This window comes from Schistocerca americana, chromosome 4, assembly GCF_021461395.2.
Source record: "Schistocerca americana isolate TAMUIC-IGC-003095 chromosome 4, iqSchAmer2.1, whole genome shotgun sequence".
NCBI lineage: Eukaryota > Metazoa > Arthropoda > Insecta > Orthoptera > Acrididae > Schistocerca > Schistocerca americana.
The window spans coordinates 214,286,915-214,314,108 of record NC_060122.1 but is presented as its reverse complement, the minus strand read 5'-3'; the positions used below and the strand labels follow the sequence as shown (position 1 = coordinate 214,314,108).

Below are 27,194 nucleotides of genomic sequence, written 5' to 3'. Positions count from 1 at the left end.
AGATCTTCTATCTCGACTATCACCAGATCTCACTAAGGAACAACAGAAGAAGCTACTTGCCATTCTTAAAGAGTTCTCTGAATGCTTCAATCCGCAGGTGAAGAGCAAATTAGACAAATCGATGGTGAAGCACCGGATTGGCACTGGAGACCATCAACCAGTAAGCCAGAAAGTATACCGTCGAATAATTCGCGACGAGGTGGAGAAAATGATGAAGAATGACATCATTCAGCCTTCTCAGAGCACGTGGTCGTCACCAGTGTTTCTCGTCAGGAAGAAGGATGGCAATTGGCGCTTTTGTGTTGATTACAGAAAGCTTAATAAGATAACTAAAAAGGACGCTTACCCTCTTCCACGAATTGACGATACGCTGTATTGTCTGGAGGAGGTTAAGTTTTTCTGAACCATGGACATGTACTAGGGATACTGGCAAATCAAAGTACATGAGGCTGATAGTGAGAAAGCTGCATTCGTCACCCCTGAGGGCCTGTGTGAGTTTAAGGTAATGCCGTTTGCTTTGTGTAATGCACCAGCAACTTTGGAACCGATGATGGATAATCTTCTAAGTCACCTGAAGTGGATGATGTGTCTTTGTTATTTAGATAACATTATAGTGGTCTCAGAGACATTTGATGAACACATAAAAAAACTGAGGGCCGTTCTTAAGTGTCTGTAACAAGCCGGGCTGAAACTTAATCCAAGATAGTGTCTCATTGGAGCAAAAGAAATCAAAATACTTGGACACCTTGTGTCAAACGAAGGCACGCGGCCGGACCCAGAAAAGGTGAGATTTATAACTGAATTTCCTACTCCTAAAATTATTAGAGATGTGGGAAGCTTCTTCGGATTATGTTCTTGTTACTGTCGTTTTATCAAAGACTTTTGTATCAAAGCAAGGCCATTCCAAGAATTGTTGAAAGCCTATGCTTTATTTATCTGGTGTGTTGCTGAACAAGATTCTTTCGATGTGCTGCGAAAAACTCTGACGACTGACCCTGTACTTGGTCTGTATGATGAGATAGCACCTACAGAACTACGCACAGATGCCAGTTGGTATGGGATCGGTGCTCTTCTGGTGCAGATTTCGGATGGAAAAGAGAAGGTTATAGCCTATGCTTCTAGGACACTTACAAAAGCCGAGAGAAACTAAACTACAGAAAGAGAATGTCTTGCTGTGATCTGGGCCATGTGCAAATTTCGACAGTATCTCTATGGAAGACCATTCACAGTTGTTACAGACCATCATTCACTTTGTAACCTCCCTGTAACAAATATAATTATGTATGGCACTGACATTTAGTGTAACCTAGCAACAGTTTATTATTCCGTAACCTACCAATAGTAAAAAATATAACATTGACATTTAGTGTAACCTCCCCACAAAATAAATTCCGTAAACTACCAATAATAAAATGTGGCTAATCTCTAAACTGGTAAATTTTGGACGTCAGCAGTGCTGCGTCATGGCCCTGAAAGATCATACTGAATAAATTGAAAATTCTTGCCTCAATGAAGTCGCCGGATAACGTGTATATATCTGATCCTATATGAAACTAAACTTTTCTGGCACACCCCAGTGCAATGCTGGCCGATAGATTTGTCATGTATAAAAGGAAACAACTGATTTTTCTTTACAATAATCGGGATGACCATGGATTGGAGGAATTAGTAAATTCTTTAAATTGAGATGAATGATTGTCAAAAGTTAATTTTTATAAAAAAGATTATTATTAAGAGATTTTTTTAAACACTTTCTTGGGACTTGATATGACAATACTACATATGCGCGAGGCTGCTTTTTTACCTTACATTATATCGCTCAGACTCCGCCATCGCTCCCCACGACTGGCCCAGCCAACTCGATACACACGACAGTTCGCTAGCAACTACTTACTCCTACTGACACACAGTTCCTACTGCATACAACACTGCTCTTGGTCTGAGATTCTCTTATAGCTTACATATCGCAGGCAGCGCGTGAGCAATCCATCGAAATTACATCTGCTCGAGTGCGATAGCAACAAATTCCTTAATCATGGACCTCTTATATAACCCTCTACTGGGGAGGGGCAAAAATTTGGCAGCGATGGTGAGTCAATTGGACTTGCCATGAGTAACAAATTTCTCTATGATCTATTTAGTTTACTAAGTCTACAGTAACAGAGTATATACATGTATATATAACATTATTGATAAATAATATAGGTACAGAATATACACTCCTGGAAATTGAAATAAGAACACCGTGAATTCATTGTCCCAGGAAGGGGAAACTTTATTGACACATTCCTGGGGTCAGATACATCACATGATCACACTGACAGAACCACAGGCACATAGACACAGGCAACAGAGCATGCACAATGTCGGCACTAGTACAGTGTATATCCACCTTTCGCAGCAATGCAGGCTGCTATTCTCCCATGGAGACGATCGTAGAGATGCTGGATGTAGTCCTGTGGAACGGCTTGCCATGCCATTTCCACCTGGCGCCTCAGTTGGACCAGCGTTCGTGCTGGACGTGCAGACCGCGTGAGACGACGCTTCATCCAGTCCCAAACATGCTCAATGGGGGACAGATCCGGAGATCTTGCTGGCCAGGGTAGTTGACTTACACCTTCTAGAGCACGTTGGGTGGCACGGGATACATGCGGACGTGCATTGTCCTGTTGGAACAGCAAGCTCCCTTGTCGGTCTAGGAATGCTAGAACGATGGGTTCGATGACGGTTTGGATGTACCGTGCACTATTCAGTGTCCCCTCGACGATCACCAGTGGTGTACGGCCAGTGTAGGGGATCGCTCCCCACACCATGATGCCGGGTGTTGGCCCTGTGTGCCTCGGTCGTATGCAGTCCTGATTGTGGCGCTCACCTGCACGGCGCCAAACACGCATACGACCATCATTGGCACCAAGGCAGAAGCGACTCTCATCGCTGAAGACGACACGTCTCCATTCGTCCCTCCATTCACGCCTGTCGCGACACCAGTGGAGGCGGGCTGCACGATGTTGGGGCGTGAGCGGAAGACGGCCTAACGGTGTGCGGCACCGTAGCCCAGCTTCATGGAGACGGTTGCGAATGGTCCTCGCCGATACCCCAGGAGCAACAGTGTCCCTAATTTGCTGGGAAGTGGCGGTGCGGTACCCTACGGCACTGCGTAGGATCCTACGGTCTTGGCGTGCATCCGTGCGTCGCTGCGGTCCGGTCCCAGGTCGACGGGCACGTGCACCTTCCGCCGACCACTGGCGACAACATCGATGTACTGTGGAGACCTCACGCCCCCGTGTTGAGCAATTCGGCGGTACGTCCACCCGGCCTCCCGCATGCCCACTATACGCCCTCGCTCAAAGTCCGTCAACTGCACATACGGTTCACGTCCACGCTGTCGCGGCATGCTACCAGTGTTAAAGACTGCGATGGAGCTCCGTATGCCACGGCAAACTGTCTGACACTGACGGCGGCGGTGCACAAATGCTGCGCAGCTAGCGCCATTCGACGGCCAACACCGCGGTTCCTCGTGTGTCCGCTGTGCCGTGCGTGTGATCATTGCTTGTACAGCCCTCTCGCAGTGTCCGGAGCAAGTATGGTGGGTCTGACACACCTGTGTCAATGTGTTCTTTTTTCCATTTCCAGGAGTGTATTAAGAAATGAAATAGAGTGCACACGCACTGAGTAAAAAATATATTAACAAATGTCATAAAGTGCACGTGCGCTGTAAAACTCTTTAGCATTTTTACATTAATTAAACGTATGAAGGAGTGAAATAAAGTGCACACGCACTGTAGAAGTCCTTAGCATATTTACATGAACTGAATACATTATAAAATGAAATAATGTGCACATGCACTGTATAAGTCTTTAGTATTTTTTTACAAGAACTGAATACATTAAGAAATGAAATAAAGTGCATGTGCACTGTAAAAGCCTTTAGCATATTTAGGACAACTGATCATATTAACAAATGAAATGGAGCGCATACGCACTGTATAAGTCTTTAGCATTTTTTACAAGAACTAAATACATTAAGAAATGAAATAAAGTACACACGCACTGTAAAAGTCTTTAACATGTTTAGGACAACTGATCATATTAACAAATGAAATGAAGTGCACACACACTGTAAAAGTCTTTAGCATATTTAGGACAACTGATCATATTAACAAATGAAATGGAGTGCACTGTATAAGTCTTTAGCATTTTTTACAAGAACTAAATACATTAAGAATTGAAATAAAGTGCACACGCACTGTAAAAGTCTTTATCATTTTTGCAAGAACTAAGAAAGGAATGGGAAGGATAGCACCATGGTTGTAGCACAGTGGGTTGCACGTAGCTGCACTGAAAGTCCATATCTTTCTACAGAAGCACAACACTAAATGAGACAATCTGAAGTTCTCTTCCCTGAAGTACGTTTCAGTGTAGCCAAGGCACTGAAATGTTGTATTAATATTCTATGTTATCATTTTGGTAGTACATTAGGTACACCAAACAGTAGGACCATAATGACATCTCCATCGTTCAAGGTGGTGGACAGCTTGATATGTCAACACCACATTCTGGTAGAGTCCATACTCTTACATCAACGTAGAAATAGTGCAAAAACCAAATATAGTGCTCCATGATCATGAGGATGGACAGGACACACGGATATTGCAGTAATTGCTGGTAATTAGGTCAGAAGGTGAAAGAGATTAAGTCTTATGCTAGTCATAATTCAGAATTGCACTACTGTATCAACCGATTTGAATAATTATGTGCACTCATTGGCTAGTTACTAAACATTTATGTGCTATGTGTGGGCTATTACAAACATTATTCATAAGTCATCTAATTACAGTAATTATTGTCATAGCATTTATGCATAAGTCATCTCATTACAGTAATCATTGGTATAGCATTTCTGCATAAGCATCTCAGTACAGTAATTATTACAGAAAATTATTCATAAGTCATCTAATTACAGCAATTATTGGCATCATAAGTCTTCTCATTACAGTAATTAGTGGCATAGCATTTACGCATAAGTCATCTCATTACAGTAATCATTGGCATCATATCTCATTGCAGTAATTATTGGCACTCATTGGCCAGTTGCAAAGCATTTTTTATGCATTATACAGAAGTCATCATTCAAAACAAGAGTTAATTGTTGGCATAGCATTTATGCAGAAGTCATCATATTACAATAATCATTGGTGTAGCGTTTATAGAGTATAACAAAATATTATTTACAGAAATTATTGGCACAGCATTTATGCATAAGTCATAATATACAGTAATCATTGGCATCGTAAGTCATCTCATTACAGTAATTATTAGTGTAGTATTTATGCATAAGTCATCTCGTTACAGTAATCATTGGCATAGCATTTATAGAGTATAACAAAATATTATTTATAGAAATTACTGGCATAACATTTATGCATAAGTCATCTAATTTCATTAATTATTACAGAACATTATTCATAAGCCATCTAATTACAGTAATTATTGGCGTCATAAGTCTTCTCATTACAGTAATTATTGGCACTCGTTGGCCAGTCACAAAGCATTTATTATGTATTATTCAGAAGTCATCATTCAAAACAAGAGTTATTGGGTGTAGCATCAAGCTGCTAGTGTTTATATCTATTACTCAAGGTCTGTAGTCCAATAATACATAGATATAATGGATTCAATAAATCAGAGAAATTTGCTTTATATTTAGGACTAGAAATATATCTTAAACTGGTAGCATTATTTAGTTGTATACTGGTAATAGTTGGGACTGGTAATAATTTTTTTTGTGCTAGCAATGCATTGCGTTGGGATCGATAGTCAATTGCTTGGGCATGCAAATATTTGCTTTTGACTTATTGCTGGAAATAAGGTTTAATAACGTCATTCGTGATGAGTCAGCTGTAGCAAGGTTATGAAACAAGTACAGTATATGTGATCACATTCATAATTGATAGACACAACTGGGTAAAAAAATGCAAGTACTAGAACATGTTTAATAACTAACTGCTTATAGGATATTAATATCATGAAAAGCTTCTCCTGGGAAAAAAATACACAACGAATTATTGACCTGAAAGAAAAAATGTATATTATGCTGAAAAGTAGTAAACTTCGAATTAACATGTAATGAAACGTGTACTCAATATGTATGTACTCTAGCTGTCTTTCCCAAAACCTTCAGTCATTATACTATGCGACATAAGAGATAATGTCAAAAGGACCTGCAGAAAATACTTAAATAACTACATAGCATCTCCTAACTAATACAAAATATACAAACCTCATCATTATCACCATCTGCGAAGAAAAACTTCATTATTCATATTACCATATTCTTCATATAACTATTCATCATCATTTATTATCATCTGCAAAAAAATAGACACTTCATTATTCATATTATCATTTACTTCATACAACTATTCGTAGTATAGAGTTTCTTACTTCTAGGATATTTCATCACTAAAATTAACGTGTGTAGTTCTGTCTGACAGCCTGCATCAATCGCCTCGTATTCTGAATGAAAAACAATTAGTTAAGACTGCTGTTATACGATGTGTATATTATATTCTTGTTAATGCTTGTTAATTCTGATCCATTTACTCTTCATAACAAAGTATTGCATTTTCTTTCGCTCATTCCGATGGTAAAATTTACATTTCATAGTAAACCACTGTGGTTGTATAATTTATTTCCTTTACATGCTATTGCTTTCTGAAAATGATGAATATAGATTAATATCTTGCATTTAATTCATATACCCATTAAATAAAAATTTGTTTCTATTGATATAACTAAGCATACAGCATAGCATGACAGAAAACGTATTATGTCAAAACCATTGAGAATTTTCAAATGCAAAAATGTACACACAGTATCATAATGTAGTAGAAAAAATGTAGAATAGTCAAGATATGGAGATATCATAAGGAAAAATGTCAAAGTCAACTGGTGTTTGTTATATCTTAAAGATTACATAGAGCACACAGACAAAAATTCTACTTTCGATAGGAAAACAATCATACATACACAAAAAAATGGAAAATGTGCATGGTCTGATATATAACGACAAGAAAAGCGACCTGCTAACCTTACCTTGCCGGGCACTTGCCAAGAAAAAATATGATCATCATCAGCAAGTAGTCACATATATATAATTGCATAAGTGAAAGTCATATAAAAATCAGGAAATGACATTACAGTGTGATAAATCATAAAGTATGTTCATTCATTAAAGGGTGTAATATTGGAAATATGGTGATTGCCCTTGCTTCTTCTGGTTCTCAGAGTTTCGACATGTACTACATTGGGGTGAGGAATGCTGCGAATTCTATATGGACCTGCATATAGAAGCTCAAATTTACTGCATCTATTTTTTCCTCTGTTGCATAAATAGTGTGTGCGTACTAATATTTTCTGTCCAATGTGAAAGTCACGGCGTGTACAAACCTGTTTTTGCTCTCTTCTCCGGCGCTCTGCCGCACGTTTGATGTTGTTCAGCGCAATGTCAATTATTTCATGGTGGCGTAGTCGACGAGATGTAGGAAAGGATACTAATTCTTTAATTTTGTTAGGTGGTTCAACATTTTTCAATCGGAGATAGCATAGTAGCTTCATTCGGTATGGAGTTAATTACATCCTGGAATGAGAGTATGTGTGTATCCCAATCAATATGCTTTTTATGGCAGTATATTCTACATAGTTTACCAATTTCTTTCATTAGTCGTTCACAAGGGTTTGAAGAAGCGTGATACTTGCATATATAGATCGGAAAAATGTTTCTAGCTCGTAACATAGTGTCCATATCGCAGATTGAAATTGTGGTCCATTGTCGGAAATTACTTTCAATACATGCCCTACATAAAATAGAAAATGTTTTACAAATGCATTCGAAATCGAGTTAGCAGTAGCTTTGCGTAACGGAGTGAAGGTAACAAATTTCGAAGTGAGTTCAACAGCGACAAAGATGTAACAAAAACCTCTATTAGTTCTGGGAATCGGACCAAAAATGTCTACAGCGGCCATGTGTCTCAATTTAACGGGTACAGTGGGATGTAACGGAGGAATATGTGAAGTCGTGTCTGATTTAGCTTTCTGGCAGATTTTAGATGACGGTAAAACTCGTCGAATACGTTTTTCCATGTTCGCAAAATAACAGTTCTGCCTCAGTTTAAGTCAACATTTTCTGGTTCCATAATGTGCGTAACTTAAATGAGTATACCAAATTAATTTGTTAACAAGTTCGTCACGAATACATAGTAACCAGTTGTTGCTGTCAGGGTGAGAGCGGCGAAACAGAATATTATTGCGTACAGTATAATGATTTCTAACGGTAACGTTATTCTTATCTTGCCAGAGGTGTTATACATTGTCTTTGCTCCGCTCTTGTGCTATGGCTCGTAATGACGACGAAATGAAATTTTGAAATGCTGCTTGTTTAATATACATGACGCTACAATTTGCTTGGCAGAAGTTGGTTGCGATGTCTTGCTGACTGTTGCTGAGAGAACTGGATAGTGCGTCTGCTACAATATTTTGTGTACCGGGAATGTGAACAATTGTAAAATCAAATTCCTGTAAATAAAGTTTCCATCTGCTTAACCTGACATATGTAAATTTAGCTGAAAGTAAAAACTGTATAGCTATATGATCTGTGTAGAGGGTAGTAGGTCTTCCATAAAGAAAACCCCTAAGTCTCGTAAATGCCCATACAACACATAATGTTTCAAGTTCTGTAACAGAATAATTGCGTTCAGCAGGTGACAGAATGCGACTAGCAAAAGCGATGTTTTAATTACTGTATTACCGTCTGCTTCAAATTCCTGAAAAATGTGTACGCCTAAAGTTGTGTTAGAACTGTCGGTGGCAATGGAAAAATTTCTGGTAGGATCTGGGTGTGATAAAAGTGGTGCATTCAACAAGGCATGTTTCAAATTAACAAACTCAGACTGTGCTTGGCTATCCCAGTACCAAATAGCATTTTTACCCGTCAGTTGGCATAATCTAGGGGTGTCTAAAGCAGAGTAATGAATAAATTTACGGAAAGCCCAGAAAGCTACGTAGTTGTTTCTTCGTCATTGGAACAGTAATGTCACGCAAAGCTTGAAGTTTTTCCGGGTCAGGCGCAATGCCTTCTGCTGAAATTACATGTCCAAGAAATTTTATGGAAGTTTTGCCAAAGTGTGATTTGCTAAGATTAACTGTGAGTCCTTGTGCACGAAAAGTTTGCACAGTTGTTCAAGAATCAAATTGTGTTCAGACAAGTTAGCTTCTGCGATAAGGATGTCGTCTACATACGTTGTGATTCTGTCTTTAAGTTCTGTCGGAAGTATAGTATTTAAACCGCGAATAAATGCTGCTGAAGAAATTGTTAAACCGAACGGTAATCTGCAAAATTGATAACAATCACCAAAACAGAGAAATGCTGTGTACTTTCTGCAGTTCGGATGGAGCTGAATTTGCCAAAATCCCGATTTTAAATCTAATGTGGAATAAATAGCAGTACCATGATATTTCTGTAGAAGTTCTTCTAGTGTCTGTGGGCGATCTGTTTCATTAATAATAATGTCATTGACATGACGCGAATCAAGCACGAGGCGAAGTGATCTATCCTTCATCTTAACAATATGGAGTGGGTTTATGTAGGGACTGACTGCCGGTTCAATAATACCTTGGTCCAGCATAGCTTGCAATTCTTTCTTAACTTGTTCTCTGTGAATATACGGAATGGGATAATGTTTGGCATTAAATGTGTCGTGCTGTTTAACTTGAAATTCATACATGAAACCGGACATGGTATCAGGGATGTTGTCAAAAACTGGAGCTTGCTGTAAAAAAATATTGCGTAGTTGAGTACGTTCGTCGTCTGTATTTGCACTGCTCTGTTTTACTATCTCATAAATCATTAGCATAACGTCGTAGTCGGCTTCGTCTGGTGTATTGTAGTTTTGTGTACGTACGTATCTGTGAACAATGTGGAATGACAGTCCATGTTACGCGATGTCGAAATGACCTATGTTCGATTAATTGATTGTTCTTCTGCAGATAAAGCGTGCTGAAATTCTAATGTTAGTTGTACATTTTCATCCTTTAACATTAAATAGGAATTTTGAAAGTCAATAACTGCGTCGTGTTGTACCAAAAAACTCGTACCTAAAATAACGTCTGTTGTCAATAAGGGAACAAACCAAACATTTGAATGGAACGTATGACCTGCAATACAAAATGATAACTGTGTCTGTAATTTTACATCTACTCCTTTACTAGATACTGCTCCTTTTACTTTAGTTTTGCCTAATGGTAACGTAGGATAAATATTCTCTTTGTTACATTCGTTGAAGGTTTCTTCATTTATAACTGACATAGTTGATCCAGAATCGATTACTGCTGAAAATGTGGATGATCCAATCTTTACTGCAATGACAAGGTGGGAAATGGTTTTTAGATAACTGGTTTTTCATGCAAAAGAGTGTCTCAGATATCGTCAAAAGTAATAACATTTTCGTGAACAACATTCTGCATGTCAAAAGTAGTGCTTACGTTGTTGGAAGATGCAACCTGTACTGTATCTAGTCAAATTCTTTTTGACGTGCTGTTATATGCGGGAGGATGCTGTGGCATTTCAACTATTTGTACTATTCTGCTATTTCGTCCTGACGCATTAGGTTCGGGATGGTGCCTATTGTCTGGTTCATTCATGATAATCTGTTGTGGCGGATGATTCTGCTGCTGGTAAGACCTACTGTTATTAAATGTACGCTGAAAACTGTGCTCTTTACTTTTACATCTGTCATAATAATCATTGCTATACGGCACGTTGCGATACGAATTGAAATGATGTGTTTCCTGTACCAATAGATTTCCTTGTTGCAGTGCGTTACTGTTTGGTGGAGGCGACGCTATACGTGTAGGCGGCGAAACATTAAAGCTTGATTGACCTTGCGCGTTGCATTTTTGGCTAGGTATGCTAGCCGACTGTTTTTGTTGATGTTGTGGAGAAAAGCCTCTGTTGTTGCCAAACTGTCTTTGCTGTTGCTGATAACTATGGGATACTGATAATTAAAATTTTGCTTGTTATGAAAGTTCTGGTGGTTGTCATACCTGAACCGTCTATCACCTTTGCTATTAAAATAGAGTGGCTGATCGTAATTGCCGTATGCTTGTTGGCCTTGGTTATGATGTGAAAAATTTTTGTGTATGAAGGAATAGTCTGATTGCTGGAATTCCAAAAGCTGTAACAGATCTCTAAATGCCGAAATATTTTCTTTCTGCTGTCCTGTTAAAAGTGATACTCTTAACGATCGTGGTAATTTAGAAATACATGAAACTTCCTGGCAGATTAAAACTGTGTGCACCGACCGAGACTCGAACTCGGGACCTTTGCCTTTCGCGGGCAAGTGCTCTACCATCTGAGCTACCGAAGCACGACTCGCGCCGCGTCCCCACAGCTTTAGTTCTGCCAGTATATCGTCTCCTACCTTCCAAACTTTACAGAAGCTCTCCTGCGAACCTGCAGGGGCAGGTCCGGCCGCCTTGATGCATGTCTCATTACGTACGACACCACATTGGGCGACCTGTGCGCCGGATGGGGATGAAATGATCATGAACACTACACACAACACCCAGTCCCTGAGCAGAGAAAATGCCCGACCCAGCCGGTAATCATACCCGGGCACGTAGGAAGTCAATCCGTCACGCTGACCACTCAGTTATCGGGGCGGACAAATGTTCTACAGAAATTCCATGAAACACCTGAGGCCTGACATTTAGGATTTATTAAGACATACGTTAGGACCCGCAAGAGATTTTTCTTGCCAGATTTATTTAGGAGTGTTCGTCACTATGTGTCGCACTGTCGAGAGTGCCAGAAGAGAAACGCAGTTCCTGAGAAACCACCTTTTCTCATACCAATTCCACCAACCGAAACGCCTTTCCAGCATGTTGGGATTGACCTCCTCGGACGATTTACAACGTCTGCTAGTGGCAACAGATGGAATATTGATTGCACTTATTATCTGACACGCTATGCCATTACAAAAGCCGTGAAAAAAGCCGAAGCATTCGAGGTAGCCAAATTCATCGTAGATGATATTGTATTAAAACACGGTGCCCCAAGGTCCTTAATTACGGATCGAGGGAAAGTTTTTCAATCGAATCATGTGACAGAGATAAGCCGTCGGGGAAACATTACTCAGTACATGACGACCGACTACCATCGGAAACTAACGGGCTTAAACTAACGGGCTTACTGAACGCCTTAATAAGACCTTGGCCGATATCTTATCAATGTTCGTCAGTGTTGAGCAGAGCAACTGGGATGAGGTGCTACGTTTCGTGACGTTTGCCTACAACACCGCCAAACAAGACACCACACGATTTAGGCCTTTTTTCCTGGTGCATGGGCGTGAGGCGAAGATGACGATGGAAACTATGTTTCCGTTACATACTGATGACGTGGACGACGACTACATCAACCAAGTGTTAACCAAAGCTGAGGAAGCTCGGCAGTTAGCTCGACTCCGCACGCTGCAGGCTCAAGAAAACGATCGCCGAAGGTATGACGCGAGTCACCGCCCTGTTGTCTACCAGCCTGATGACCTTGTCTCGATCTTCTCTACTGTTCGGAAGTTTGGTCTCTCTAGAAGCTCCTCAGCGGCTACTTTGGACCATATAAGGTTGAGAGACAGTTGTCTGACGTTACTTACGAAGAAATTCGAATCTCCAGCGACAGGCAACAAGCGGAAAGGTGACGAAGAGCGTAGCGGAAAAGAAGTTCTAAGAAGATCACCGCCAGGGCGAGAATCATTCACCGGGAGTCGAAGTATGCAGGACCGATGACTCGTCCCCGGATAAGGACGACGTAACACCTAGACAGTTTTCTCTTATGGAGGGAGCAATATCACAGAAGAAGCAGAGTAGCGCCGTGCTGTAGTAGTTCTGATACTAAACAGTTGCCTGAAGGGTCATGAGTTCAAAACTCACGTAGACTGTACAATTTTAATTCATATATTCGGTTCTAGTACATTCTAGAAGTATCCACAAATGTCAAGAATCATTGTACTGTAATGTTCTACACACACACACACACACAGATATATATATATATATATGTGTGTGTGTGTGTGTGTGTGTGTGTGTGTGTGTGTGTGTACTGGCCGGAGGCAGTTCGCACCGCTCTCTTGTTTGTGCAAGTGCTGAATAAACCTTCGTTAAGCGGAGTTAGTGTTCGTCATTCATCTAATTACACCTTCTTCTACGTGACACTGTTTCGACTTAAACACTACCTTAATTCGGCGTGGCATCAAAACTATCATATTTTGGAGATCTTCTGATTTAACCACTCGAAACCGTCAATTCATGATGGCTTCTTGCAGCTCCTCTCGTTACCGGGATTTAGTCGTGCTTAAGTTTCAGCCTTGAGGTCGGTACTGTTACTATGCCGGCTGGCCGCTGTGGCCGAGCGGTTCTAGGCGCTTCAGTCCGGAACCGCGCTGCTGCTATGGTGGCAGGTTCAAATCCTACCTCTGGAATGGATGTGTGTGATGTCCTTAGGTTACTTAGGTTTAAGTAGTTCTAAGTCTAGTGCACTGATGACCTCAGATGTTCAGTCCCATAGTGCTTAGAGCCATTTGAACCACTTGGTTAAATGCCGAGTCAGCAGACTAATGCAACGATCAGGAATCATTTGTTATAGATTCTAGCTCTCTGCGACGTAGGGCACAGTCTTACCGAAAGATGCTCTAATAGTAGTTACCGTGAAACAAATCAGTGACCGGGGGCAGCAGTTTTAATACTGAGACTTCTTCTCGGCACTTTTCAGATTAATGTTGCCCTGTGTAGTACTTAGGGATGCCTAATGCCACGTTTTGCCATGCAGCCTCTTATCATGATACTGATGAGATGGTTCATAGTGGTAGTGGTGCACTCAGACAACAAGTTTTCGTCTGGTAGATGACAAACGAAGTTAATTACATCGCTTCCAAAGTTGTTGATCGTAGCCTCGTCACAGTAAGTGACCGCAGCTCAATATTCTTGCCATGGCTCTCCCTGTGTTCTAAAACCTCTTGCATTCGTTTTTCCATTCGCATTTTATTCAGATATGGCTTTTTTCTTGGAGTTATCACTCACATTTTTTTCAGTAATTTCATGTTATATAAATGGAAGAACGGTACTGAGGCTTGCCGATGACTTGCGTAGTCGGATATTCCACAGCGTAAATTTATGGCAACTATAAAAAATATTCTATAAATTTAAGGCTGTTTCTATGTCCGATTTCCGCAGGTCACAATGTTTTTCTCCGTTCCATAAGAAACTTCCGTCACTGACATCCTCAGGATGCCATTTACATTTTTACGCCGTCAGAGAAACACTGCAGAGTCTACGGCAGTCTTGATCGGCCAATATTGGTTTTCTGCCGGTTCTCCGACCAGTTTTGGTAGATACTGTTCTTCGTGCTGCTTGCAGAATTTCTTCACACAGAACTTCATCGCGTCTCCACCAAACCATTTTATTGTTTCTCTGTTAGTATAATGTTCATCACGAGATGTTATTACCTTACTCCTTTGTACTCGGTTTCCAGACAGCACGTTTAGGCACGGGAGACATTGTTTTAGATGCTGTCTTCTGTCTCAACTCAGCTCAATTTACAGAAATCTTACACTTCAACGTGTACCAAAGATCGATAGTGGGAGCAGGAAATTGGTTGATAAAGTGGAGAAACAGTTATGTATTATAGAGGGCAACTCATCACTTAAAATATTAAAGTTAATAAAAATTCAAAATGTATATAATTCCCAGAAGCAGTAATTAAATGATAAAGCATTTACAATGAATAGCTTGTTTCACATACTTGAAAGAATGTTTGCTTACGGGCTCTAGTCAGCGAATACATAGGGTCGTCTATGGTCGCTCACAAATTATGTAAAACAGGTACTGTGATGTCCGCAAAATAAATCAAATGAAGTAGAATAACTCATTGTTCACATGTGTAACAAAATTCTTACTACTCACATAATAAAAGCAGCTCATATCTTAATAACGTACCGCAGGTTCGGAGTATGGAGGAAAGTTAGCACTGTAGTGAAAAAACAGAAACATCTGAATGGATTATTAACGTCTGCAGGAGAAAATGACTGCAAAGAGGTGCCCTAGCAGCTCAGAGTTAAAACAAAATAACACTACATGCAATAACTATCACGTTGAGCTCCACTTAACTTTCAAACCATCAAGGCAAAATCGTATATCATATAACCTGTGACAACGTATTTAGCAACAACACCAGGTACGTTTTAATTTAATGACTAAAGACTAGTATAACGCTCCCTGGCCATCCATGTGGTTCAGAATTTTAGATACAATAGAACACTACGAAAGGGCCATGTCCCGTTCACACACCACGCCCACAGTAGCAACGATCTCCATCATCACAGTCTCGAAAACCTTTGTAGTGGCGCCCATAATGGCTATAGCTTAGTCGGGATGGCGCTGGCTGCGATCAGAACTAGATGACTTGTCCGAGCCAAAACACCAGTAGTGTAAAAACGAACCATAGGAACACACTGGCAGTTTCAGTTCTTCGAGCTGCAGGAAGACGACCCACTGGAAACAGTCAACAATGAAGGGGTGTACAGTAGATAACACTGAGAATGTCCAAGTCGCATTGTACTGGGTGTTCGGAAATTTCCGTTACAAACTTGTTCAATAGACGAGATTGGTTTTCACGCTAGTGAAGATGAAAAAGAGCTGATAGCTTCTCAGGCGTGCATTTTAGAGCCCATGTTTACTAGACATTCTTTCCTGTTTTCGTCCTTACTACCAGCTCTAGATTTTGCATACCCTACATTCTTAAGAGTGGCAACGGCCTTGCCGCATTGGATACACCGGTTCCCGTGAGATCACCGAAGTTAAGCGCTGTCGGGCGTGGCCGGCACTTGGATGGGTGACCATTCAGCCGCCATACGCTGTTGCCATTTTTCGGGGTGCACTCAGCCTCATGATGCCAATTGAGGAGCTACTCGACCGAATAGTAGCGGCTCCGGCCAAAGAAAACCATAATAACGACCGGGAGAGCGGTGTGCTGACCACACGCCCCTCCTATCCGCATCCTCAACTGAGGATGACACGGCGGTCGGATGGTCCCGATGGGCCACTTGTGGCCTGAAGACGGAGTGCTATAAATTCTTAAGAGTAACAGTACTGGTACATGCATTCCACTGCACAGGTATTAGAATGATTTTCGCTTTTAGTATTCGATTCGTTCGTTTCCGAACCAGCAATCCTTACCTTAAACGATTCATTTATCCGTCTCCACCATCCTTGAAAATCACGGAATCACCCTGTATATACATACATTTACAGGTACCGGCGCCTTTAGCTTTGACTCTCTGTAGCGCAGTTACATGACGTTTCCGGACATGGGTTTCTATTCAAAATATTGTGGACGCACTCCCCTCTACAAGTCCTACACGTTTGTAACTGGAATTTCCGTACACCCTGTATATTTGGCTGAGATCAGCGCATCTATCGACAACACATTCCCTCTTGTGATTTCAAATTATCTATAATGAATGCCCCAAGGTTTAGGTGAGAAGCTAGGTTTGGAACATTCACAGCTCCGGAAGGCTGTCCGATTTCAGGGACAGACGAAAAGAATGCCGTCGTAAGCAGTCACATTGTTACTCCGTCCAATTTCATGTTCAGTACACTAACACTCGGAACGCACAGCGCCAACTCCCGCAGTCAGCTTACGATCACTCAGGTCCGTTCTGTTCGCTGACTAGCAGCTGACTCCCTTCGCGGCCGCTCCGGCCTAGCCTCTCGGCTTCGGTACTCGTGGAGCCAAAGACCACGCGGCTGGCGTGAACGACAATGTGTCGTGAAACGCCACAAATTACAATAATGTGTTGTTGAATAGTACATTACACAAGTGATCAGAACTCTCAGTGGAAACTCAATAGCAATAAACACTCACTTTCTAATAAGTCGGAACGAAACCAGTGACAAACGTGTTTTGCTGCTGCACAACCATACAAAATAGCGACGTTTTTAAATCAATGTCAGTTAAGTCCATTTACGTTTAATAAAATTATAACGTCCCCATTTTCTAAAAAATTATGAGCATTTTTCTAAAAATGACAGTACAAACCGTAAACAAAAAATAGAAGTGTAATTCATTGATTAAGTTTACCAGAACTCGCGTAAATCTCGCAACAACAAAATAAACGAACTTTTCAATAAAATGTCCATAATTAACGACAATACTGTAGACGAATGCGGCAGATTAATTAGTATTACACTGAGAACTCTTCAACTAATAATTATTGTTTCTAAGTTTTATTAGACAAAGCAGACAATGTTTGCACTTCATTAAAACGTCCCACGAAATTTTACGTAGCCTTTGCCATTTCATTGTTGTCATTAAACAGTCAATGAGCACGGAGCGCAATGTGGAAATTTCTCAAATGCTTCAAATGGTTCTGAGCACTATTGGACTTAACATCTGAGTTCATCAGTCCCCTAGACTTAGAACTACTTAAACCTAACTAACCTAAGGACATCACACACATCCATGCCCGAGGCAGGATCCGAAACTGCGACCGTAGCAGCAGCGCGCTTCCGGACTGAAGCGCCTAGAACCGCTCGGCCACAACGGCTAGGGGAAGTTTCTCATTTCTACCAAGGCCAAGCCCATAGATTGCTTTATTTACCTTAACTTTCCTACGATATCAAGTGGATAGTATGTGTCTGAATCGTGTGGCTGACTGTGACATGTGATTTTACACTAGATCGCATGTGATGAATGGGGACATGATTTAAAAGAGAATAACTGTTTATTTATAGTGTATTCAGGCAGGACGATTTCTTTCATTAACATTGTGAACACATCATTACCACTATATGGACGGAGGAATATACTGGTATAAGATGTCACATCCCTTCATTTCAAGGTTTTAACCTGGAGCAATGGCAGAAGATTTGGTAACTTAGCATCTGACGTGTAGTTAGTTGGACTGTTGTCTCTGTGAGTCTCAACCAACGTTTCGAAATACTTTATTATCATTTCCCTTGATCAAATACTCGATCAATGACGCCTGCATAACAACTGCAATCGAGATTCAGCATATCCAGTGACTGTTCCTTTTTACTGCTTTCTTTTCATTTCTCTTTTTCGGTATTGTGAAGAGATAACACAGCCTAAAAGCTCGCCATCAAAAGATAATAGCCCTTTTAAAAGAAGCTATCTACCATAAAAATGTTTAGAGGTGAGGCTAAGAACCCTGGTACGCGATTCACACCTGGGTTATAAATTCAAGTATTGCTCGAAGAAACCAGTGATACTGAGATGACTTCTGAGTTTTAGAAAGATAGGATGTCTGTGTGCGTGTATGGGGAGACAGAGATTGTAATGAAAAACGGGGGCTGAAATAAGGCAGGCATCGGAATCTACTCTCATGGGCAACAGCTTCAAAGACAACTACATAGATGGGTATTTATGTTGTCCCTAGCCTAAGTTAGTTTAAGTTAGATTCAGTAGTGTGTAAGCCTAGGAACCGATGACCTCAATAGTTTGGTCCCATAGGAACTTACCACAAATTTACAAAATTTCCAACTACATCGTTGCCTATAATATCACATTAATTCCTGATAATAGTGTCGCATCATGTAAGAATCTGCACGAGGTAACGGCCGTGTTGAGAAGCCATTATAATCACTGAACCACTGCTCTCATATCAGTGAGAGTAGTTTGGATCGTAAATATTTCTGTCGTTATCGTGCCAGTTGTTCTCGGGTGGACTATCAGGTATATAGAGAGAACACCCCAATTTCCTTGCAGTGCCATTCGAACTGAGCACCCTGGTAATGCATTGTCTTGTAGAACCTACAAGACTCCAGCATAGTGCTATTGGCTAACAGACGCTAGCACGTAATCGTAATTGAATAAAACTGTGATGCAATAGCTTAGATTCGTATTGGATGAATAACATACAACGATAATGTCAATTCTATTTGACGACGATCATATTATGTCCCGAATTATAAGAAATTTACGCACCCCTACTTTATTTTCACAGACGTGTCCATCCATCAGTACTTCATTAATTGGGGAATCAACGCCTCTTCATCGATATTTATCTGCACACATCACTAGACAGAGAAGTAAATAGATAAACGCTCTGCGTGGATTTTCGAGGTTCATTAATTGCATGTTATTTCGACAAATTGAGCAGCAGGAGCAGTAAATTGAAACTGTTTCGAGACTGTGGACAGCGTGTATTTGACTTCCAGATTTTATTACTCCCTATTAATTCCTTCAAAGCAATTGCCTGGTGATAAATTATTACTGCCAACAGTTTTTATGCCGATGTAGCACATTTTTACCTCTATTTTCATTTAAATTCTCTTCATTCCTTTCAGTACAATAGTTTGTAATACATATTTCTCTTTTTATACTGACTATTTTACGCACAAGTAAATCAACTACCTTAACTCAAACACCAAGCTAACAGCCTGGAAAGAATATAACGTGTATCCATGTATGGTTTATGCTTACAGGAAACTTATTTGCTCAGTCAGTCTGAGATAATGCGATCTTTCTGCTGAATGTATTCGGTCTTTTAGTATTTTTGTGCTGTACTCCATAGGCGTATATGGGCAACAAGTGAAGCATTTGTATCAAGAGAGATGAGAAAACCAGCTTAATAGCAACACCACAGGTCATCAATCGGTCTGGTGCATCCAGGGTCAGCAAACGTTTGAGCTATACAGCAGCACACAGGTACATAGATGTATCTGTAAATCATCCACATTATTTTCCGGTCGAAACGCCAGTATTTCCTATCTGTCCTAGAAATAACTTGTGTAACACGGCTTTTTACATAACTCCACTAGGTTCATACCTAGTTTTCCTATGTCGATTTTTCACTTGATTTCAATGCTGCGTGCCAGATATTAAGTTCCATGTTACTGCTCGATGTCCATACATCCTTTTAGTGGATGAAAGTTTCCTTTAAAGCGTGTATTGGTGTATACTATTCTCCTCTCTTCTTCCACTTTTCATATATAGCTAAATTCCTTTCATTTCTACTAGTGTGCCTTCCATTTTCTGGCGTTTTATTTTATTAAAAGTTCTCGGGTTTTCTTTCTTTATCAGATCGAATTACCGAAGATACATGTTCCATTAATACATGTTCCATTAATTATTTATTGTAATTTCTCTTCTTTAGTGCTAGAAGGACTGTCGTTTCAATGAACTTTGACACGGTTATAAGCGAAACAATAGTCGTGGTAAGCTGCAGTCATGGTTTTCAATATTTTTTTTCCTTTTCTCCAAGTACATGAAATATTTGTTCAGGAATACTTTGGTGCACATGTCTCGTATTTCAAAACAGCTTTTAGTGGTTGTGTTCCACAACTTTGTTAAGTGGTAGGAATGACGTAGCGAAACACGTGAAGCTGCTGCGTAATTTGTTTCTAATTGTAAACCCTTTTTCAATCTACATCTACGTCCATACTCCGCAAACCACCTGACGATGTGTGACGGAGGGTACCTTGAGTATCTCTATCGGTTCTCCCTTCTATTCCAGTCTCGTATTGGTCGTGGAAAGAAGGATTGTCGGTATGCTTCTGTGTGGACTCTAATCTCTCTGATTTTATCCTCATGGTCTCTTCGCGAGATATACGTAGGAGGGAGCAATATACTGCTTGATTCTTCGGTGAAGGTATGTTCTCGAAACTTTAACAAAAGCCCGTACCGAGCTACTGAGCGTCTCCCCTGCAGAGTCTTCCACTGGAGTTTATCTATCATCTCCGTAACGCTTTCGCGATTACTAAATGATCCTGTAACGAAGCGCGCTGCTCTCTGTTGGATCTTCTCTTTCTATCAACCCTATCTGGTACGGATCCCACACTGCTGAGCAGTATTCAAGCAGTGGGCGAACAAGCGTACTGTAACCTACTTCCTTGGTTTTCGGATTGCATTTCCTTAGCATTCTTCCAATTAATCTCAGTCTGGCATCTGCTTTACCAACGATTAACTTTATATGATCATTCCATTTAAAATCACTCCTAATGCGTACTCCCAGATAATTTATGGAATTAACTGCTTCCAGTTGCTGACCTGCTGTTTTGTAGTTAAATGATAAGGGATTTATCTTTCTATGTATTCGCAGCACATTACACTTGTCTACATTAAGATTCAATCGCCATTCCCTGCACCATGCGTCAATTCGCTGCAGATCCTCCTGCATTTCAGTACAATTTTCCATTGTCACAACCTCTCGATATACCACAGCATCGACCGCAAAAAGCCTCAGTGAACTTCCGATGTCGTCCACAATGTCATTTATGTATATTGTGAATAGCAACGGTCCTACGACACTCCCCTGCGGCACACCTGAAATCGCTCTTACTTCGGAAGACTTCTCTCCATTGAGAATGACATGCTGCGTTCTGTTATCTAGGAACTCTTCAATCCAATCACACAATTGGTCTGATAGTCCATATGCTCTCACTTTGTTCGCTAAACGACTGTGGGGAACTGTATGGAACGCCTTGCGGAAGTCAAGAAACACGGCATCTATCTGGGAACCTGTGTCTATGGCCCTCTGAGTCTCGAGGACGAATAGCGCGAGCTGGGTTTCACACGACCGTCTTTTTCGAAACCCATGCTGATTCCTACAGAGTAGATTTCTAGTCTCCAGAAATGTCATTATACTCGAACATAATACGTGTTCCAAAATTCTACAACTGATCGACGTTAGAGATATAGGTCTATAGTTCTGCACATCTGTTCGACGTCCCTTCTTGAAAACGGGGATGACCTGTGCTCTTTTCCAATCCTTTGGGACGCTACGCTCTTCTAGATACCTACGGTACACCGCTGCAAGAAGGGGGGAAAGCTCCTTCGCGTACTCTGTGTAAAATTGAACTGGTATCCCATCAGGTCCAGAGGCCTTTCCTCTTTTGAGCGATTTTAATTGTTTCTCTATCCCTCTGTCGTCTATTTCGATATCTACCATTTTGTCATCTGTGCGACAATCTAGAGAAGGAACTACAGTGCAGTCTTCCTCTGTGAAACAGCTTTGGAGAAAGACATTTAGTATTTCGGCCTTTAGTCTGTAATCCTCTGTTTCGGTACCATTTTGGTCACTGAGTGTCTGGACGTTTTGTTTTGATCCACCTACCGCTTTGACATAAGACTAAAATTTCTTAGGATTTTCTGCCAAGTCAGTACATAGACCTTTACTTTCGAATTGTTAGGGGGGTTGTTAGTGTTTAACGTCCCGTCGACAACGAGGTCATTAGAGACGGAGCGCAAGCTCGGGTTAGGGAAGGATTGGGAAGGAAATCGGCCGTGCCCTTTCAAAGGAACCATCCCGGCATTGGCCTGAAACGATTTAGGGAAATCACGGAAAACCTAAATCAGGATGGCTGGAGACGGGATTGAACCGTCGTCCTCCCGAATGCGAGTCCAGTGTGTACTTTCGAATTCATTGAACGCTTCTCGCATAGCCCACCTCACACTACATTTCGCTTCGCGTAATTTTTGTTTGTCTGCAAGGCTTTGGCTATGTTTATGTTTGCTGTGAAGTTCCCTTTGCTTCCGCAGCAGTTTTCTAACTCGGTTGTTGTACCACGGTGGCTCTTTTCCATCTCTTACGATCTTGCTTGGCATATACTCATCTAACGTATATTGTACGAAGGTTTTGAACTTTGTCCACTGATCCTCAACACTATCTGTACTTGAGACAAAATTTTTGTGTTGAGCCATCAGGTACTCTGTAATCTGCTTTTTGTCACTCTAGCTAAACAGAAAAATTTTCCTACCTTTCTTAATATCTCTATTTACGGATGAAATCTTCGATGAAGTAACCGCTTTATGATCGCTGATTCCCTGTTCTGCGTTAACTGTTTCAAATAGTTCGGGTCTGTTTGTCACCAGGAGGTCTAATATGTTATTGCCACGAGTCGGTTCTCTGTTTAACTGCTCAAGATAGTTTTCAGAAAAAGCACTTAAAAAAATTTCGCTGGATTCTTTGTCCCTGCCACCCGTTATGAACGTTTGAGTCTGCCAGTCTATATCCGGCAAATTAAAATCTCCACCCAGAACTATAACATGGTGGGGAAATCTACTCGAAATATTTTCCAAATTATCCTTCAGGTGCTTAGCCACAACAGCTGCTGAGCCAGGGGGCCTATAGAGACATCCAATTACCATGTCTGAGCCTGCTTTAACCGTGACCTTCCCTCAAATTATTTCACATTTCGGGCCTTCGTCAATTTCCTTCGATACTATTGCACTTCTTATCGCTATAAACACGCCTCCCCCTTCACTGTCCAGCCTGTCTCTGCGGTATACATTCCAATCTGAGTTTAGGGTTTCATTACTGTTTACGTCTGGTTTCAGTCAACTTTCTGTCCCTAGTACTATATGGGCATTGTGACCGTTTATTAATGAGAGCAGTTCTGGGACCTTTCTATAGACGCTCCTGCAGTTTACTATTAGCACATTGATATTGTTATTCCCTGTTGCATTTTGCCTACTTCTACCTTGCCGCGTCTCAGGAGGCGTCTTGTCGAGCCTAGGGAGGGAATTCTCTAACCTCAAAAACCCCCATGTGCACACCACACGTACTCCACTACCCTTGTAGCCGCTTCCGGCGTGTAGTGCACGCCTGACCTATTCAGGGGGACCCTACATTTCTCCACCCGATAGCAGAGGTCGAGAAATTTGCACCCCAGATCTCCGCAGAATCGTCTGAGCCTCTCGTTTAAGCCTTCTACTAGGCTCCAAACCAGAGGACTGCGATCGGTTCTGGGAACGATACTACAAATACTTAGCTCGGATTCCACCCCGTGATCGAGGCTTTCCGCCTTCACCAATTCCGCCAACAGCCTGTACGAACTGAGGATGACCGCTGAACCCAGACGGCAGGAGTCATTGGTGCCGACATGAGCAACAATTTGCAATCGGGTGCACCCAGTGCTCTCTATCGCCGCCGGCAGGGCCTCCACCACATCTCGGATGAGACCCCCCGGCAAGCAGACAGAGTGAACACTGGCCTTCTTCCCCGACCTTTCCGCTATTTCCCTAAGGGGCTCCATCACCCGCCTAACGTTGGAGCTCCCAACAGCTAATAAACCCCTCCCCCCGTGTGTCTGCTCGGACCTTGCTGAAGGAGCAGCCACATGTCCACTCACAGGCAGAGCGGGCGATGCCACACGGCCAGCGTCCACGTTGACCCTCCGCCTCGTGCGCCGCGAACGCCGCTGAACCTGCCACTCCCCTTGGGGAGAGGGTGGCCCATCCGCGCCCGGTACCTGCGAAGATGTCTCGACAGCAGGGACAGTGGGTGAAGCATGTAACACCTGGGGTGTACCATGCGACACACTAGACTCCCCACTGCCGCTACACTCCGAGACAGCAGCCTGAAGACGGCTGACCGCGGGCATCAACACGTTCAGCTGTTCGCAAACAGTGGCCAGCTCCTCCTGCTTCCGTACACAGCAGTCACACATCCTATCCATCCTAAGAAATCAGTTTACTGTAGAGAGTTAATCACCTTTTAACTAGACTGCTAATTCACTAAAGGCGGCTGATAGCTGACTAAACTGTGGTTACTAAACACTTCTTGTTGAAAACAATGAAAATAAGCACTACCTGTCTCTGACTGTATTCAAAACAAACACGAAATCTATGGAACACTATTACTAGCACTCGACAATTAGAGCTTCCTAAAAGCAAAAACACACGGAAGAAGAAGTGACAAGTAAGAAAAATACAGTTAATACTTAAATTAACGTAGCTCGCTGCACAGCAGACGTGAAGCAGACGGCAGTTACGACGACACTGACACTACTGGCCCTATGGCCGACTAAAGGGACTCTCTCTGACTGTATTCAAAACAAACACGAAATCTATGGAACACTATTACTAGCACTCGACAATTAAAGCTTCCTAAAAGCAAAAACACACGGAAGAAGAAGTGACAAGTAAGAAAGATACAGTTAATACTTAAATTAACGTAAAATCAGAGACGTTTTCCAATAAAAATTATTGTTGATGACAAGTGTTACACATATAGGGTGTCCAGTTTTAAAACGTATATGAAGAGAAACATTGCCATATTGATGTCAAAATCGAACAGCATACACTATGTGATCACAGTATCCGGACACTTGGCTCTATGACTTACAAATTCGTGGCGCCCTCAGTCAGTAATGCTGGAATTTAATATGATGTTGGCCCACCCTTAGCCTTGATGACAGCTTCCACTCTCGCAGGTATACGTTCAATCAGGTGCTGGAACGTTTCTTGAGGAAGGGCACCCCATTCTTCACGGAGTGCTGCACTGAGGAGAGGTATCGATGTCGATTGGTGAGGCCTGGCACGAAGTCGGCGATCCAAAACATTCCAAAGGTGTTCTATAGGATTCAGATCAGGAATCTCAGTCGCCCAGTCCATTACAGGGATGTTACTGTCGTGTAACCACTACGCCATAGTCCGTGCACTATGAACAGGTGCTCGATCGTGTTGAAGGATGCAATCGCCATCCCCGAATTGCTCTTCAGCGGTGGGAAGCAAGTAGGTGCTTCAAAGATGAATGTAGGTCTGTGCTGCGATAGTGCCAGGCAAAACAACCAAGGGTGGACGGCCCCTCCATGAAAAACACGACCACACCGTAACAACACAGCCTCCGAATTTTACTGTCGGCGCTACACATGCCCGCAGATGACGTTCATCGAGCATTCGCCATAACCACACTCTGACATCAAATCGTCCCATTATGTACCGTGATTTGTCACTCCACGCAAGGTTTTTCCACTGTTCAATCGTCCAATGTTTACGCTCCTTACACAAAGAAAGGCGTCGTTTGGCATTTACTGGCGTGATGTGTGACTTATGAGCAGCCGCTCGATCATGAAATCCAAGTTTTCTTACCTCCTGCCTAGCTGTCATAGTACTTGCAGTGGATCCTGATGCAGTCTGGTATTCCTGTGTGATGGTCTGGATAGATATCTGCCTATTACACATTACGACCCTTTTCAGCTGTCGGCGGTCTCTGTCAGTCATCAGACGAGGTCGGCCTGTACTCTTTTGTGCTGTGCGTGTCCCTTCACGTTTCCACTTCACTATCACATCGGAAACAGTGGACATAGGGATGTTTAGACGTGTGGAAATCTCGTGTACAAACGTATGACACAAGTGACACCCAATCACCTGACCATATGCGAAGTCCGTTAATTCCGCGGAATTCTGCTCTCTCAACGATGTCTAATGACAAATGAGGTTGCTGATATGGAGTACCTGGCAGAAGGTGGCAGCAAAATATGAAAAACGTATCTTTTTGGAGGGTACTCTTGATCACATAATGTATTGTTGACGCAGGGGGAAACGTAAGGAAACAAAAGTAGATTAAGAAAAATTTTATCAATTGATGGCAGTGAATGCGTAAATAAGGTAGGCATACCACGGCAGCGGTTTGAGTTGCACATTACACCATCCATATTGTACAATGTACGTAATACCACCAGTTCGGCAGTCAACAATTGTGACACTGTTCGGTAAGACATTCCACCACAGCAAGTTTGTACCATGTCGGATGTGAAAATTCCGTTTTAACTGTCCTTAGGCAAAAATAGGCCTACCCATGGTCTATGGGTAACTTCTCTTTTTACTATTCAAAATCATCATCAAAGGCGGCCGAATTTTCCGTTATAAGAAGTATCTCTCATTCAGCCAACGGCCTTGTCAAAGAGGGCAGAGGAAAGTACAGGGGTTCAGGGCACTCGCATCGCTAGTGGGAAACTGCTCTAAAGGCGTAAGAATCAACAACGGCAAACGACATGAAGATACAGAAGGAAATGGAGAGCACTGCATTAAAAGACAAAAATTTATGTCTCCACAGGCTATGTGGCCTGTAACTAAAGAAATGCCAATACTCAATCTAGATATAGATGGAATCAGTGCAGTTACAGGGAAAGAAGACAGGGATTTCTGGTCAGCTGAGTGAAGGGCAATATCGACAGCAGCAGGAAAAGGTTGAACGGGAGCAGGATTCGTTATGAATAGGAAATTAGTGTAGCGAACGTGTTACTGTAAACAGTTCAGTGATAGGATTGTTCTTATCAGAATGGACAGCAAACCAACACCGACAACGATAGTTCATGTATACATAGCAACGTCGCAAGCTGAA

At 41.8% G+C, this 27,194-nt stretch overlaps 1 non-coding gene across 1 annotated transcript; it reads right to left on the bottom strand.

Moving 5' to 3' along the window:
• Positions 1-11,349: 11,349 nt before the first annotated feature.
• On the bottom strand, positions 11,350-11,423 carry Trnas-cga. The gene has a single exon. It is a non-coding gene; the product is annotated as a tRNA-Ser (tRNA).
• Positions 11,424-27,194: the final 15,771 nt, after the last annotated feature.